Source organism: Phyllobates terribilis, unplaced genomic scaffold (assembly GCF_046119375.1).
Source record: "Phyllobates terribilis strain yellow unplaced genomic scaffold, ASM4611937v1 Scaffold_9__5_contigs__length_417890890, whole genome shotgun sequence".
In the NCBI taxonomy this organism is placed as follows: domain Eukaryota; kingdom Metazoa; phylum Chordata; class Amphibia; order Anura; family Dendrobatidae; genus Phyllobates; species Phyllobates terribilis.
Window position 1 is genome coordinate 209539168 of NW_027362769.1, and position 18502 is coordinate 209557669.

Below are 18502 nucleotides of genomic sequence, written 5' to 3' on the forward strand. Positions count from 1 at the left end.
TCTTGTGAGACTCTCAGATGCCCCTTTTTGTATCCACATTTGTGGAATGTACTAGTCTGCATCATTTGGAGGACACTCGTGTATATATATACAGTGTAAAAAAAGATGGAAAAGTGGCTTCAGAAACAACCAAAACGACGCCAAAGAAAACGCTTCAGGTGAAAAAAAAGGCACAATTCAGTTTCCTATAAAGATAGATGTCATACGGATGGTATCAGTATTGCTGAAAGATAACATTCATTTATCAAATAAAGACCTATTGAGACGGAGTAAAAGTGAATACGATTTGCATATAGTCCAAACTGATGGTTGATAAAGGGTTTTTAGCACTTTCCAGCTCCAAACATCAGGTCACCATTGATTTCTAAAGGGTTCGGGTTCAGGTTCAAGTACGGGAACAGTTCTGGTACCCAAACCGGACTTTGGACTAAAGTTTCGTCTAACCCAATGAACCCGAACTTCCATGGGTCCACTCATCTCTACACACGGAGTCTTTTTGCTGAGTTTTCGGAGCTGAAACTCCATGTTTTTGAAGAGTTTTTTGAAGATTTGTAGATTTTTCTCTCGGTTTCTGCTCCAAAACCTTCTCAAAAGACTTCCTGTGCACATACCTCAAATCTTCCTCAAAAAGTCAGAGGTTCTGTTGAGTTTCTGCTCCAAAAACCTGGCAAAAAGACTTGATGTGAACATACCCAAAGAGTTCTTTTTTAGATTTCTGTTAAAAGGGCAGCATACATCCATTTATTTCTACCGCTTTGAAAGGCTTTCTTGAAATAGTGTTTCTTTTAAGCATTTACACAGCTTTTTGTAGATTTTTATATTTTGTTACATTTTCACTGTTGTTTTCAAAAATCGTTTCAGGAAAGGGAAGTACCAGAAACAGATTTTTCAGACTTTACTGACTACAAAAAAGGCGACAAAAATACAACATTATAGTACCATCTGGATGCAGCATTTTTGAGCTAAAAAGAAGAAAAACTGGCACTAAAACAAATCAAAAACACCAGGAAAAATTTAGAAAAATGCTCTGTGAATCAACAAATGTAATAGAACCAATGCAAAAAATGTACTTATATGTGGTTTTACCACTATGCTGTAATGATGCACCTCTGTCTGATACCATTGCTGCCTCGAATTAATGTCTCCTGAAGTTAAGTATCCTAAAGTGCTAAATATTTTACAGAACTAATAAAGGTTAATTGTTTTAAGGCCAACACCCCCTGAAGGAGCCTATTACTAGTGCAGAGTTCAGTAAGATTCTTCTCATTTACAATTCTTAAGTACAAAGGGTAAAATAAAATTGAAATCTTACTGTAGTGGCCAAAAGCTGATCTGTGTACAAATCTGTTTATGATCCATGTTATTATAGATATATGATATTAATTCATTTAGTAAAGTAAGCAAAATCATATTCATGACTATCAAGTCTTTACGCCAGTTTTCTACCAAATTTTAAAGAGTAGGAGCTAAAATATTGAGACTTTCTGCATTTTTAAAATGACCTCATCAGGTTTTGCCATGTTTTTTGCTGTGTTTTTGCAGTGTTTTTTGGTGCGGAATAAATGTGTGATTTGTCTACAGTACATATTTAATACAGTTAGTTTTATTCTCCAAAAATACAGCAAATAACACTGCAAAAACGCAGCAAAACCTGTTAATTATGAGTTATAATTAAAGCTAAGTTGCAATAACATGCATAAACACAGAATGGAATGAGGTCCCCGGAGCCCCAACGCGCGTTTCACCCTTTCATTGTCAGTGGGCGTGACGAAGAAAGCCCCCTGACGAAGAAAAGGCGAAATGCGCGTTGGGGCTCCGAGGACCTCACTCTATTCTGCGTTTATACATGTAACTTAGCTTTAATTGCAACTTATTTTTGTAAAATTGATCTTGGTATACTGTAAACCTACAATAAATGAAGTGTTGGCACCTGCTGCTTTCCATTTACTATAACTCTGTAAACTTGCTATATTTAGAAGCATTGTTTGGTTAAAAAGTATACCCATCATGGATTGCCAGGACTCAATGTACTTGTCACTTTATAACATTTAGATACTGATCAATCATGTATTATACTATGTTAGTATAGTCAGAGTTTGTGATTGATTGCATTTGCCACTTTATAATCGGTTGTCATTTTTTGCACGTGGTTTGAAGGTCCTAAATACATGGAATTTCTTACTAGTATAACTCTATTGTTAAAACCACTATAGTAGAATTCACAACCACAAGGCCATAATTGTGGATAAATACGTTACAATGAGTGTTGATCCCCACATTCTCTAGTAGCACTGTGCTTTAATTTTAAGCTTGTTCTAAATTTATCTGATATTTATGGTTAGATATCCTCTGGTTGATGGGCTTGGTTTCAGTGCCGTAGTTATGTTCAGTTCTTAAATGCAATCAGGAAAAATAAAACATGAGATTTCTGAAATCTCAGAGCTTTTTCTGGTACTGGAAAATGCAGCTTCATGTTTGCTTATACAAATGGAGCAAAAACGCTGAGTGTGAACATTGCCTAATTCTGTCCGCAGCATTCTCTTTTGATACGATTACTGTAGGGGGTTTCGGTAGCTGAACCTACAATGACTTTGGGTTGTCCCGATAAGATAAGCTTTGTAAGCAGACAGAGATTACAACCTATGGCGCCCCACCCTGGCATTTATGTTTTATGACGCATGATGTATATATATAATGTATATATCCACCTTTGAACGCCACATCAATTAAATCTAGATAAGAAATTGAGTTACTTTGTTAATGTTTAAAATTCTTACTTATTTTCTACTAATCCTGAGTTACAGCCTATACAAGGTTACGTTCCCACAATGAGCTTTTGGTGCGTTATTGACGCTGGTTATTTTTGCTGCGACAAAAGCTCAGCATCTTACAGTCCCAGCAAAGTGGATGGGATTTATACAAATCTCATGCCCACTGTACTTCTCTTTAGCACAGAGTAAACTGACCTGCGGTGGGTGTTTCAAATCATCAACATGTCAATTTCTCTTGCAGGTACACTGAGTTTTCGGAGCGGATTTTCCCCATAGACTTACATTAGGTGTGGAGATTCCGCAGAAAAAAAATGCACATGTGTTTTTATTGCGTTCCCGCGGCACACCTAAGTTTGTCATTAAAATTTTATCAAAGCCAAACACCAGGAAGTATCAAAAAAAAGCAGCAATTTATCTAAAGCATGAGATACCAACAAGAGAAATAAAACTCAGCGATAAAAACACATGTTAAAAAAAAAACACACAAAAACTCAAGTAACCTAATTTAAATAATAGGAGCAGAAATTCTGCAACATCAAACCAAAAGCTCATCGTGGGAACGCAGCCTTAGGCTATGTTCAGACACTGCGTTTTTGCTGCGTTTTTTTTGACAGGCAAAACCTGCTCTCTTGGCAGTAAAGAAACGATAAAAAAGCAGGTTTTGTTGCTTTTTTTTGGTGATTTTTGAACCGTTTTTTCGCCCTTTTTTACTGCGTTTTTTTCAGTGTACATTTGTCTCTTGTGCATGCTGATCAAGTTTAATGCAGAAAAAAAAAAAAAAAATTCAACTTCATCAGGTTTTGGCACCAAAAACGTAGCAAAACATGATACCTGGGTTTTTGTGGCTTTTTTGCACTACCCATTGAATGGATGAAAAATGCTGCAAAACCGCTGAAAGAAATGACGTTGCATTTTGCAAAGACGCAGCTCTTTGACAAAGCAGTCAGGAAAAAAAAGTTGTGTGCATGAGATTTCTGAAATCTCATAGACTTAAAAATATGTAAAAGAAATCAAGTTAATTCCATCTTCAATAAAATCACATTAGTGAAACAAAAAAGTTTAACAAATAAAATAAACATGTATAAAAATAAACAAATTGAAATAAACATATAGCCAAATGTCATGGGTCTGGCTTTTTTTCTTTTTCAAACTTGAATTTTATTAGAATTTTAACATACAGGAAGGAAGTAAAAAAAAAAAGAAAAATTCAACAAGCAAGGTCAAGGCCAGTAGAAGAGAATACGACCAGTCAAAGTCTTACCTCTTCTACTGGCCTTGACCTTGCTTGTTGAATTTTTCTTTTTTTTTACTTTCCTTCCTGTTCTCTTCTCACAGTCAAGCAATTAATATACCACCAAAACATAAGCAGACAAACCAGGGGTCACGACAGGACTGGGGCAAGGGGGGATGATTGTGAGATAGCATAACTCTTAGGCTATGTTCACACATCATGGGTTTTTTTGCGCCACAAATCTGCAGCAAAACTTTATCTTCAGGGGCATTTTGTTCAGTATTTTTCTAGCAGCTTTGGTGCTTTTTTTATGCATTTTTGGTGCGTTTTTTCAGCGTTTTTTTCACTGTCCTTCTGTCTCTATTATGCATGTACATAAAGTTCTGTGAAAAAAAAAGAACCCATTCTATTTTGCCATTAAAAACGCTGGAAAAACGCTGATGCAAATTTGGGTGCGTTTTTTCATCGTTTTTTTCACCATGCTGAAAAAATGCTGAAAGAAGTGACATGACCTATTTTCCAAAAAAACACGCAAGGCACAAAATATGGAACAAAAAAAAACATGATGTGTGAACAGAGAATTCTGGAATCTCATAGACTTTGCTGGTACTGCAAAACACAGCTTAAAATTTGCATTAAAAAATGCATAAAAAAACGCTGAAAAAAGCATCATGTGTGAACATAGCCTTAGAGAGCGAAGGTTGAAGGCAGAGAGTAGAGGATGATAGGGAGATAAGGTTAATGGGAAGACATACAGAAGAAGAGACAAAAGTAGACATGACACAAGAGTGGGAGAGATCAAGGGGAAGATAAGGGATCCAATGATTATTGAGAGAGATGAGAGGTGCAGACGGCTTAGGCTGGAAATGTTTTACCTACGGATGGACCTGAAGAGGTTAAAAATGCATCCCAGTGAAACCATTAGTTGGCAATTTTCATCCACTCCTCCAGGGAGTGAGTAACCAGCATATGGGTCTCTCTTTTAGGCTATGAGCCCACGATGCAGAAATGCTCCGGATTTTTCCTAAGCGTTTCTGCATCTCCCTAGCAGAAAAAACACATGCGGATTGTACATGCGGATTGTACATGCGGATTGTACATGCGGATTGTACATGCGTTTTCCTGCCAGGGACAAGCGGAAGTGAAGCGTTCTTCACTTGCATTTCTGCATGCGGCTTGTCTAGCGCTTTCCAAGCGATTTTAGCATCACTTGGAAAGTGCTTGACAACTTGGTCACACTATATAAATCCATGCAACCAGCATGGATTTATATAGTGTGACCGAAAGAATGGTAAAAAATAAAAAATAAATATATTCTTACATTCTGATGGCCCCCGGTATCCTTGTCTCTGCTTGCCGGCAGCTCGCGGTAGACTAAAGGACCTGCCGATGTCAGCGGTCGCGTGACCGTCACATGACTAAATGACGTCACCGCAGGTCCTTGAGTCCACCGCGATCTGCCAGCAAGTCAAGACAAAGACACCGGGGGCCATCAGAAGGTAAGTATAATATATATATATTTTTTTATTCTTTATTTAACAGGTACTATGGTACCCGGGTCCGGAGGAGAGTCTCCTGTCCTCCACACCCGGGTACCATCCGCACATTGAAACGCATGGATTCTGCATGTACAGATGCAGTGATACGGATTCCATGTGTTCCAATGCAAGTCAATGGCGGCGAAAACGCAGCGCTTCCACAAAATAATTGGTAGTGCTGCGGATTTTTCCGCAATGATAATCCGCAGAGGAAATTTCCGCAGCATGTGCACAGCACATGCGGATTATCATTGGGGAACATGGCAGGCCTTCTACCAAGCGTTTTTTAAGCGTTTCTGCAGTGGAATTGCCGCTGCGGAAACGCTTAAAAAAATGCACAGTGGGCACACAGCCTTAAACTGTTTTTGTTTCACTAATGTGATTTTATTGAAGATGGAATAAACTTGATTTTCTATGTATTTTGTATTGGAGCTGGATCCACCTTCTATCTTGGTGCATATTCGATCTTTGCACCAATCATTGTTTATAGGACTACTGATAAAAGCCAAGCACAGCGCTCAGCTTTCTCCGGTAGTCTATGCGCACCTCTGCTACGTACAAGACAGGGCTCTACAGAGCCTGATTCTAGGGATCACAAGAGGGTCCTATCGGTTGGACCACCAGTGATCAGCAAGTTATCACCTATCCTTTAAGATAGTTGCCTATTTCTAATGACAAACAGCAGATCCACAGACTGTGGATCAGGGCTATACCACAGACTCTAACTCAGTATCAGCACAAAATGCATAATACTATGTATTTACACATTCATTTCATGTAACTGCGGCAGAACTCTTTAGAATGTGTTGTGACGTGTGACAATTACTACCAGGGCTGTATAGCTAAGTAAGGGATTCCGCCCCAGACAAGAGATACAAATAGCAGTCTCCTATTTATCTACTCTGTCCACCTTTTTCAGATTAAAGACATTGCAGAAGAGTATCTTAAAAACAAGCAAAAGCTGAAAAGTCCTAATGCTGGAAGACACTCCTTACACATAGATCTAACATTATGCAGCCCGGTGGCTCAGTGGTTCGCACTGTTGCTTTGCAGCGCTGGGTTCCGGGATTTAAATCCCACCAAGGACATCTGCAAGGAGTTTGTATGTTCTCCCTGTGTTTGTGTGGGTTTCCTCCGGGTTCTCCGGTTTCCTCCCACAGACATACTAATAAGGAATATAGATTTTGAGCCCCAATGGGGACAGTGCCCAGAATGTCTGTAAAGCGCTGCGGAATATCATAGCACTTTATAAGCAAAGCATAATAAATACATGGATATTCTGTATAAATCTTGCATTGCACATTGCATACAGTCTGTACACACATATAATGCACTTTTCTATAATCTGGAATAGCACATCACATATGTATATTCAGCATTGTATCCTGCACTTACATTTTTCCAATGTATAGTAAACATCCTGCATAATAAATGACTTGTATTGTGACCATTGTACTTATACATGTACATATCAGATTAATAAATATTTACTCTTATGTATGTACATATAGCACACATGTAATACAGCATGTATCCTGTATAGTAAATGACATGTGTATGGTGATCCTTGTACTTATATGTGTACCTATATACAAATCAATACTCTTATGTATCTACATATAGCACACATGTAATACAGCATATATTCTGTATAGTAAATGACATCTTTATGGTGATCCTTGTACTTATATGTGTACTTATATACAAATCAATACTCTTATGTATCTACATATAGTATACATGTAATACAGCATATATCCTGTATAGTAAATGACATCTTTATGGTGATCATTGTACTTATATGTGTATCTATATATACAGCATATATCCTGTATAGTAAATGACATGTGTATGGTGATCAGTGTACTTATATGCGTACCTATATACAAATCAATACCCTTATGTATCTACATATAGCACACATGTAACACAGCAGCAATAAATAACTATGATAAATATTGTATATGAAATGTATAGTACAATGTAAAGCAATGCAGTTCAGGTATAGAGAAATACATTACTGTATGACTATAGAGCTGAGATCATGCAATATCTATATATATACAGCGCAGACCCTATACAGATCGTGCATTGCACATCCCATATGCTCACCAGTAGCTCCCCAGTCTTGTGTGATCAGTGGCATTACCTGTGATGACAGCCTGGGCTCCTTCTCCTCAGTCTCCAGGAAAGGGTCAGATCCGACAGCTGCAGCCCAATTCTGTAAGAGGAGCAGCAGCAGCAGGGGACGATCGCCGAGAAGGAGCTGACAGCCGATCACAGCCGATCAGAGCCGATCACAGCTCCCTCCTGCCCTCATTGCGCCCTGCTGCTCCCGGAAACCTTCCCTAAAGCCGTTCCCTGGGAGACGATCAGCAGCTGACTGCCTCCTATAGAGGAATGCAATGGATGGTCACAGTGATCACCTCCCAGTCATCACACCCAATAAAACAGAGTGAAACACATGAACAATTATTACATGCAGTAAAAATAAAAGTTTAACAGAAAGTTTCACAAATATAACAGAGTTCCTCCATCTCTGGAGATAGTAAAGTATTTCCAGCTCCAGATTTATGAGGGTGCCTCTTCGGTTTCGATTTTTCCTCCTTATCTTCCAAGAGCAAGACTTTTTTTTATTTCAATCCATTATCTTGTATTAGCGCTTGTTTATTTGAGATACTGTATTACAATTACTATTTTGGGGTCCATACAACTTTCCGAACTATTTTTGCGAGGCAAAAACTGTGTGCCATTCTAATTTGGGGGGTATTTTTTTGGCATATAGTATAAATATTATGATATTTTTATTAATTCAGACGGTTTATTCCTACAGCAATACCAAATTTATTTATGCTCCAGGCAAAGGAGGGTGAACTTTAAGAGTACGAGCACACACTGACTTTTTCAGAAACGCAAGTACATTCCATGATCCGCCTGAAAAAGCGCTAAACGTTAAAAAGAATGAACATATATATTGGAATGTAAAAACGACTTGCTGTGTATATGTTCATGCTTTGAAGCTGCTTTTAACCACGGCTTCCACATTACAACTACCACGTCACCGCCAGAAATGTACTCCACTAGGAATTTGAATACATTTCTGGCGAAATTTACGTTACATTTTCATGAATTAGTAAGTCGGGCTTAGCATAGTCTCATTCCACCCCAGATTTGCCCATTTTGGAAAAGCTGGCTGAGACTGATGTATAAATGTCAAAAAGTCACAAATTTTTAGTGCAGGATGGAGTTGTGCCAAAATTTTGCAACATTTGAAAATGTTGTTCTCCAGAAAACTGGAGAAAAACACATTCATAAATTGGGGTTTTTTGTCCAGTCAAGTCAAGCTGAATTAATTTATGTTTTCTAAGATAAACTTTTAAGCTTGTGTAGGTAGAAAATGACAGAAACTGCACATCACAGTTTCCCTAGTAGTTTTTCCATGCGCCACACCACAACCTCTGTACCTTCTTGGAACAACTTCCCACCAAGTTATTAGCAAATACGGAGATACAGTAATTATTTTGTTCCTTTATTTTCCAAAATACATGAAAGTAAATACTTTTTATGCACAAAGATGACAGAAGTATTCTTGAAGTGATACCTTTATTGACTAACTAGAACAAAATATATAATGTACTAGATGGTGGCCCGATTCTAATGCATCGGGTAATCTAGAATATGCATGTGGGTGACCGGGCGCGACTAAGCAGCGAAGCAGTGTTTAAATGGGTTGTGCACTACTTTTAATTAACTTCACAATGTATCCCCTCGGTGCCCCTAATGAATTTTGTCATTACGTCATGTTGTCAATCCTGCTTGTGACAACATCGCTGACGATGCACAGCCAGCACGTAATTCTCCCGCCTGCAGCCGGATCTTGCTTCCGTTTACATCACGACTATTTGTGGTTGCAGCCAGGGGTCTGCTGTTCCGCGCACCACAGTGAATGACGGGCTGTGGGCGGGGTTATCCCTCATCGTGTCACATCCAGCATCCACAGCGCGGTCTGTCAATGTGGTTTGTATGGCTGCGTCATTCCTCTAATCCTGGTTTGTATGGCTGACTTATTTTGGATTGTACGCCTTCCTCATCTTAGCTTGTATGGCCTGCTTATCCTGGTTTGGTATGACCTTCTCATTCCCCCATCTCTACAGCACAGTTCAAAAACTAAACCCTAATCCTCCCCTAGTTTCCTTTTCTCTGGTCCAGCGCTGTCTGTCCTGTTTTCAGCAGCTCCTCGCAGGATGTGAGGCACAGCACGCGCTCTCAGATACTGCCGTGATTAGCTGCTGTCTGTAGATTCGCTGCTTTCCACGCCGGGACTAAGTGCGTGGAGAGGCACAAATCTGCATTCACTTTAGTAGCACATGCCGCAGATGTCGCTATGAAGATTTAACAATAATACAATGAATACACAGAATAATACTTTATTAACTATTATTGGTTATAGAACTTAATACAACTGAACAAAATTATTAAACAGATGATCAAAATATATAAACTATTCCATGAATATGTAACAATATTTTACAATAAATCATCGGACAAAAGAAGTACGACCCTAGAATATATTTCTTAACAATATCAACCTAAAATATTTTTGTACACAACATTTTTGGTGAATACTTTTGGACTATCTGGAAGCAACTTTCCTTGTAAATGGATATCCAAAACTTGCACGTTCACATTGGATCTCATTTTAACTCTTGAAAATGCAACATAGAGTTGTCCATGACCAAAAACGGGCTGCGGTAAATATATGCCAACACGTTGTAGAGTTTGACCTTGTGACTTGTTTATTGTCATGGCAAATGCTGGTTTTACTGGAAACTGTCGACGTCGAAGCCTAAATGGAAGACCGGTGTCTGAAGGACATAAATCAATGCGTGGAATGAACACTTCGTCTCCTTTTGCAGATCCAGTGATCACTGTTGCTTGAATTATGTGGGAATGGAGTCCAGTAACAATAAGGCGAGTTCCATTACATAGACCATTTCTTGTATTTAGATTCCGAAGCAACATTATGATTGCTCCAACTTTAAGTTGTAGTCTGTGGGATGGCATTCCTGATGGCGTAACACTATTTAAAAATTCAACTGGATAATGCTCTTGTTCATCTTCATTGTCGACATCCACCGAATCATCACTTTTGTATAATTTATACTCTCCAGGCATTCTGTCCATCACACAGGAATTTAGCAGAGCTACGTCATCGTTCTTGGGACAGAGAATTGCATAGGAAGAGGCCCTCTCAACACTGCTTTGGTCGTTCACATCTATTTCAACGCGTTGTCCAAAAACATCACTTACGATGCAGTCAGTGCACAACATGTCTTCTGGTATTTCAATAATGTCTTCTCCAAGGTTATATTCATTGCTAAGTAGTGTTGAGCCACCCCCGTAGTGTTCGAGTTCGGTTCGGTTCGTCGAACACCCGTGTGTTCGCCGAACTGTTCGTCGAACTGTTCGTCGAACACCTTCGAACACCGTTAAAAACAATGGCAGGCAAACAAAAACACATAGAAACACATAGAAAACACCTTCAAAGGTGTCCAAAAGCTGACAAACTGCTCAGAAGACATAACTAACACATGGAAAAGTGACAAGTACATATAGTCATGCGAAAATAAAAGAGGTGGAGGAGTAAAAGGAGGGGGAGACACAGATATAGGCATGTCATGCCCTTCTAAAATCCAAAAAGTGAGAAGCCGACACGGCCAGTCCGCTCCTGCCCGTGCCACCTCCGTGTCGCTGGGTTTGTGCCAGAGCCGCGGTGAACCCTGACGGCCAGCCCCCCTCTCCCAATACTGGTGCCTGTCCGCTGGTGGGTCGAGCGAGCCCCCCTGTGGTGGAGGCAGCTCTAAGCTTTTTAATTTAAATTGTCTCTCTAATTTGAATGAATACACTTTAAATCCATTTACAAGGATCTATTGGAGGGCAAGTCTCATGCCAGCAGCCACGTAATTCCAGCTCCAGTAGCGTCCACTAAAGCTGCTGCAGTTAAAAAGCTTTTATAAGGATCGAGCTCGGCTGTCCACCGCAAGGCATCCTAATGCCAGTCCCAGCCCCTATGCCTTGGGGTGCCTCCTGATGCTCTTCACTAAGTATCCCATGGTCCCGAATCATTTCCTTTGAAAAAATTAAGTGTCTAAACTACAGGTGGTGTAGCTTGCTTAACAGCCGGGATAATCCGCTGACTAGCAGACACTGCTACTAGGCACAAAGTATTTCCTGGGCTAGATGCAGTTAAAAATTTGTAATTAGATACTCTCGTTGGATGCTGAGAAAGCATTCCATAGAGTCTCCTGGCACGCCATATATAATTCTCTTAAAAAGCTTGGGGTAGGGGTCTAGGGGACCCTTTTATAGCCAAAATCACGGCCCTGTATCGCAATACGTCACCTAGGCTGAAGATAAATGGAACTGTAGCACCCTGAGGGCTCGGTTGCTACAGACGTATTGCACCTCACCCAGAGGTGTGATATCTCACTCTCAGGTAAGGATGGAGTGTGGATCAGGACCCGACACCTGCATGCATTACACCACATTGCCGTGGGGCAGGGCGACCAATATGCCCCTGAGATGGGCACGACAGTCCCTGTCCCTGGCTGGAGTGGGGGGAGGGAACACTGAGGAAGGGGAACCCTGTAGTGCAGGAGCAGGGAGGAAGCAGTTCCTGGGTGCATTGAGAAGGGAGTATAAAAGGTGGGCACCATCTTAGTTCAGTGCAGAGAAGTCTGAGCAGAAGTGGCAGGGAGCAGGGGCTCTGCATGAGCTCTGCTCCGGAGGCGGGCCTAGTAACAGAGGCCCAGGCCTGGAAGAGGGAGAAGGAAGGAAGAGGAGCGGAGAAGGCTCCAGGAACGAGGAATGAAGGGATCCCAGGGGTGCGGACGGGCGAGTCGCCACCGCACGCCCGAATCCACCTGCGTGGAGGGGTCAGGCCAAAGGGGGAGACCGGTCCCCGAACTAGTGGAGGCAGGAAACTACCCTCAGCTAGAAACCGGAGGCTCTGACATTTTATGTGGCGCAGCCCCTCGCTACACCCGCTAGGAAGGCACCACATAGGGTCAGGGAAACTGGCGCCAAGTTTACCAAGAGGAGGCCTGAGGCAGCCGGACAGAAGTGTTGGTAAGAAAGGCCAGACAAAGGACACACAAAGGGGGTCCTGTGAAGTGCTCCAAAGTTATCTGGGAGTTGTCTGAGCCCCTCACCTGGTGAGCACAGTACGACGTGGGCAGCCGTTACCTGCAGACGTGGTCTGGATAATAAGAACTGTGAGTAAAGGCCCTGGACTGCATCACAGACTCCGTGTCGTTGCTGCTTTTGCCCTGCACCATCACCCCCATCCTCCGCATACACTGCCCTGAGGCTATACTCCTCCCGTGGGGAGTTATGCTACGCTCTGCTGCACCCACAACACCAGCCTCAGCGGTCTGCCCTGGAGCGGCGGTTCACTCTGACCGCAATCCACGGGTGGCGTAGTCGGACATTTAAACATCAAAACCACATAAATAGTTCCGCCACTGGTTTGACCGCCCTGAGCCACGGAACCGGGTTGCCGCCACGGAGACTACAACCACCAGCATCCACCAAAAAGGGTCCGGCTCCGGGTGTCCCAAGGCCCAGGGGGCGCGTCAGAACATTTTCATCACCTTTCACAATCACCAATGGGACAAGGCAAGGATGTTCTCTGTCCCCTCTCTTATACATCCTAGTGACGGAGCACCTGCTCTCATCAATTCGCCATAACCCCAATATTAGGTGGATTGAGGTGGGAGGCACCGAGTACAAGTGCTCTCTATTTGCTGATGATGTCCTAGTATATATCACTCAATCACATATATCCATCCCTGCTGTTATGGCTGAAATAGATCACTTTGTTACATGGTCAAATTTTAAAATCAATGCAGCGAAGTCTGAGGCCCTCGATGTCTCCCTCCCCAAATCCATATAGGATTCCATCCAGTCCAACTTTCCCTTTGCCTGTCCCTCACAGGGTATCAAATACTTAGGAATTCCTATTCATAGAGACCTCTCCCATCTATGTTATCTTAATTTTGGGCCCTTTATTGAACAACTCCATACAGACCACGGTTGGCAAGTTAGAACTGTAAGATTCACTACGTGAACCGCTGGTGTTTTGTGGAAAAGCACATGTACACTGCGTTCCAAATTATTATGCAAAAAGTGTTTAGGAGTGATAAGGGAAGAATTTGTTTGTTTGTCAGTTAAACTCATTGATGGTGATGTGTGTCAGGGCTCTTTATATCACTGTAAGCAATTGCAGACACCTGTGCTAATTAGTTTGGCAGGTGTGTCCAATGAAAGGCAAGACTACTTAAGAAGGCTCTCTCACAATATTAAGCAGCCTACATTTTCTGCCAAAATGGGAAAGAAAAAGGATGTGTCGGCTGCTGAGAAGCAACAAATTGTGGAGTGTTTAGGTCAAGGCATGACTACAATCAACATTGTGCGATGATCAGGATGAAGTGTCTTGGCAATCAAGAAGTATGTAGCTGATTCACAGTACACACGTGTGCGTGCTGATAAGGGCAAATTGAGGACTCTTTCCTACAGGCAATTACGTCAGGTTGAAAGAGCAGCGGCCAAAAAGCCTTGTCATAGCAGCAGACAAGTTTTTGAAGCTGCTTGTGCCTCCAACGTCCCCCGAACAACAAGATGCAGGGTCCTTCAGAGGTTTGCAGCTGTGCATATGACGCGCCCCTGGGCCTGCTGTGTCGCGCAGCGTCTCGCGCACGGGGGCTTACCCGGAACCGGATCAGATGAGGGTTGTAGTCTCCGAGTGGCGGGGACCCGGTCCGTGCCCAGGGAGTCAAACTCAGTGTGTGGCAGTCTTGATAGGTGTTATTTGAGTGTCGACTACGCCACCCGTTGATTTGCAGCTATGGAGCTGCCGCTGCAGGGCAGACCGCTGAGGCCAGTGTAGAATTGTGCAGCGTGATAGTATAACCCCCAACGGGAGGGGTATGGCCTCAGGGCAGCCGACGTGGAAGATGGGGGTAGCAGGAACCACTCAGAGACGGTGCGGTGTAATTCAGGGTCTTTACTGGTAACAACGATAGACCCTCCCGGAGTACTTGCTAGCGAACGGGGCCTGGTCAGTCCTTGAGCAGATGGGATCTCCCCTGGCCAGGCGGAGTTGTAGGCCTCCCAAACTGACTGTACTCTTCTGGCTACCTTGCTAGAAGCGGATATAAGTAGCCCACGTCCGTGAGTGTGCCGTGTGGTGCTCACCCGTATGGCCGGTGACTCGGGGCCTTCTAATGGCTTCCGCTCCACGATGGCGGTGCTGGTCCCACGCGTGTGACCTTGCCTTCGGGTTTCTGGGCCTGAGGACCTGAAATCCCCTGCCAGTCGGCTTCTGCTGCTGGGTAAGAGTTAGTCCCCACAGCCTCGGACGCCGGGTCCGGTAAGAAAACTTCTCAGTCAGGGCGAGCTCTGCAGCTGCCAGCCCCTGACTCGTAGTAGTATTGCTCCCACTGAGCTTCTGCTGTTTCTTCCTATGACTGTTTCTCGTCTCTACTCTCCTTGACTCCTAACCCTGCCTCAGCCCCGGGTTTATATAGGGGAAGTTCTTCCCCTCCCAAGACTGGGCAGGAGGTGTGGCATGCACAGGATCCCTGACCAAAGGACCTCCCACCTGCTCTCAGACATAACATTACATTACTGTGGAAACCAGACCCCTGGGGTGCCACACATACGCCATCCTGTCGACCTCCTCTATCCACTTCACACAAGCAGAAACGGCTCCAGTGGGCCAAACATTACATGAAGACTGATTTCAAAACTGTTTTGTTCACGGATGAGTGCCGTGCAGCGCTCGATGGTCCAGATGGATGGAGTGGAGGATGGCTGGTTGATGGACACCCCACGCAAACACGGCTACAGCGCCAACAAGGAGGAGGTGGAGTAATGTTTTGGGCTGGAATCATGGGGAGAGAGATTGTCGGCCCCTTTAGGATCCCTGAAGGCGCTAAAGATGAACTCCATAATGTATGTGGATTTTCTCAAACAGCACTTCCTGCCATGGTTCAAGAAGAAGAACCGTGTATTTCACAGCAAGATCATTTTTCTGCATGATAATGCACCATCTCATGCTGCACATAAAACATCTGCATCTCTGGCTGATATGGGCATAAAAGGGGACAAACTTATGGTGTGACCCCCATGCTCCCCTGACCTCTACCCCATTCAGAACCTTTGGAGCATCATTAAAAGGAGTGTCTATGATGGCGGGAGGCAGTTCACATCTAAGCAACAGCTCTGGGAGGGTATTCTGTCCTCATGCAAAACAATTGAAGCAGAAACCATCCAAAACCTGACAAATTCAATGGACGAGAGAGTTCAGAAGCTCCTTTCGAACAAGGGGTCCTATGTGAAAATGTAACATCACCTAGAATAAAGTTTTGAGTTGAAAACTGTTTGATTTCAGTTTCTAACAACCTGCTAATGCTTATAATTTCAAAAATGACCATTTTTTTGGTCTTTATTAAAATGAAAAGGTTGATCGAAAAGTTTGGGGGATCTAAGAGTGTGGCAACCCAGTAGTCATGATTACTTCGAATTCTGACAATATGAGCGTCATGCTGCAGGTAGTGCAGCAAGAAGGCACTTATGTGTCTTGCGCATCTCGGAGCCCCAAAATTATTTTCCGGGCTAGATGCAGCTAAAAATTATTTTAAATTTTAAATCTGGTGAAGCTTTAGTATAGATGGCCTAATAGGATCAGTGCTGCACACTGCTACAAAGCCCAAATTATTTTCCAGTCAAGATACAGATAAACATGATTAGTAATTTGAAAGCTTAAAACGGTTGGTAGGGTGATTTTAACCAATCATCAAGCTTTTACTCTCCCCAGGATGACACAGGGGTAGAAAAGTCGTTTCGGATCCATGATTTGTTCATCTTTATGAACGTGAGTCTGTCTACATTATCAGTGGAGAGCCGCGTGCGCTTATCTGTCAGCACACCACCAGCAGCGCTGAACACACGTTCAGACAGAACGCTGGCTGCGGGGCATGACAAGATCTCCAAGGCGTAAGTGGCTAGCTCCGGCCATTTATCCAGATTGGAAGCCCAAAAAGAGCAAGGGTCCAGTGACACAGTCGTGGCTTCAATGTTTACTTGGAGATACTCCTGTACCATCGTCTCTAGGCGTTGACTATGTGTCAGACTTCTTGTCTCCTGTGGCCTTGCAAAGGATGGGCTAAAAAAGTGGTGAAATGATTCCGCAAAATTGATGTTACCAGCAGATACTGTGGTTCTGTTACGGTTTGAGTGCTGAACACTTGACGGTCCCACGGTTGGCAAGTTGGAACTGTGAGATTCACTACGTGCACCACTGGTATTTTGTGGAAAAGCACATGTAAGATTCTGCAACAGTCTCTGCTGATACTCCTGCATGCGTGCATCCCTTTCTATGGCAGGAATAATTTCTGCAAATTTACTTTTGTACCGGGGATCTAACAGTGTGGCAACCCAGTAGTCAGGATTATTTCTAATTCTCACAATTCGAGGGTCATGTTGCAGGTAGTGCAGCAAGAAGGCACTCATGTGTGTTGCGCATCCAGGAGCACCAAGTCCCTGTTGTGTTGGTGGTGAGGTAACAATCATGCTTCCTTCCTCTGTCCTCTCCCCCCAACCTCGCACAACAGAAATGTGATCAAGGTCTCCCTCATCTGATGAGTCTTCTATCAGTTCGTCCTCCACTTCTTCCTGGGCTCCTGCACCTTCCTCACTAGTTTGGCTGCTACCATGCGCCCTGGTAAAACCATCTTCCCCACCCTCACATGCCTGCCGCCTTGGTGCTGCCGACCGTCTGGACCTTGCAGATGTTAGCCCTTCCGCATACAACTCCTCCTCCTCTACTTCCTCCACCTCCTCTTGTGCCACCACCTGACTCCGAATTCTGTTTAACATGTGCTCCAGCATGTAAATCACCGGAATAGTCATGCTGATAATGGCATCGTCAGCACTAAACATCTTCGTCGCCATTTCAAAACTGTGCAGAAGGGTGCATAGGTCCCTGATCTGAGACCACTCCTCCAGCGTGATTTGCCCCACCTCTGAATCTCGTTGGCCCAGGCTATACGTCAGAACGTATTGCACCAGGGCTTGTCGGTGCTGCCACAGTCGCTGCAACATGTGCAGAGTTGAATTCCACCGGGTAGGCACATCGCATTTTAGCCGGTGAAGTGGCAGGCCCAACGACTTCTGTAGAGATGTAAGTCGCTGAGCTGCGGGATGCGAACGGCGGAAGTGAGCACACAGCGACCGTGCCCTCTGCAGAAGGCCATCTAGTCTGGGATAGTGGGCTAAAAATTGCTGGACAACCAGGTTCAACACGTGAGCCATACAAGGCACGTGTGTGACATTGCCCCGGCGAAGGGCCGCACCCAGGTTTGCAGCATTGTCGCACACGGCCTTCCCTGGTTTCAGGTCCAGTGGAGACAACCATTCATGAAATTGGTTCTCCAGAGCTGACCACAACTCCTCAGCTGTGTGACTCACATATCCCAGACATTTCAATGTAAAAACCGCCTGATGACGTTGAGCCCTACTGCCAGCATAGTAAGGAGGTGTGCAGGATCCCTTCTGCGCAGTTAGAAAGCTTGTGGCATGACCAGACAGGCTTTGGGTGCAGGTGGAAGACCGAGAGGAGGTTGAGGAGGCAGAAGCAGTGGAGGAACTTTGACATAAAGAGGATTGACGCACAACTCGTGGGGACGGCAAGACTTGGACAGCAGCCCCTTGTCCTGCTGTCACCATAGTTACCCAGTGCCCAGTCAGCGACATGTAACGCCCCTGTCCATGCCTACTCGTCCAAGTGTCTGTGGTGAAATGCACCCTGTCACACACAGAGTTTCTCAAAGAAGCAGTGATGTTGTGTGCGACATGCTGGTGGAGCGCAGGCACACCTTTCTTTGAGAAGTAGTGCCGAC

At 43.6% G+C, this 18502-nt stretch overlaps 1 protein-coding gene across 1 annotated transcript in view; it reads right to left on the reverse strand.

The window, feature by feature from the left end:
- Positions 1-7974, reverse strand: part of TMC5 (transmembrane channel like 5) — a 119471-nt gene extending 111497 nt beyond the window's left edge. The window contains exon 1 of the mRNA XM_073647630.1: positions 7690-7974. The gene's annotated coding sequence lies outside the window, so the exon portion shown is untranslated. The remainder of the gene's footprint in view (positions 1-7689) is intronic.
- Between the last annotated feature and the right edge of the window lie 10528 nt (positions 7975-18502).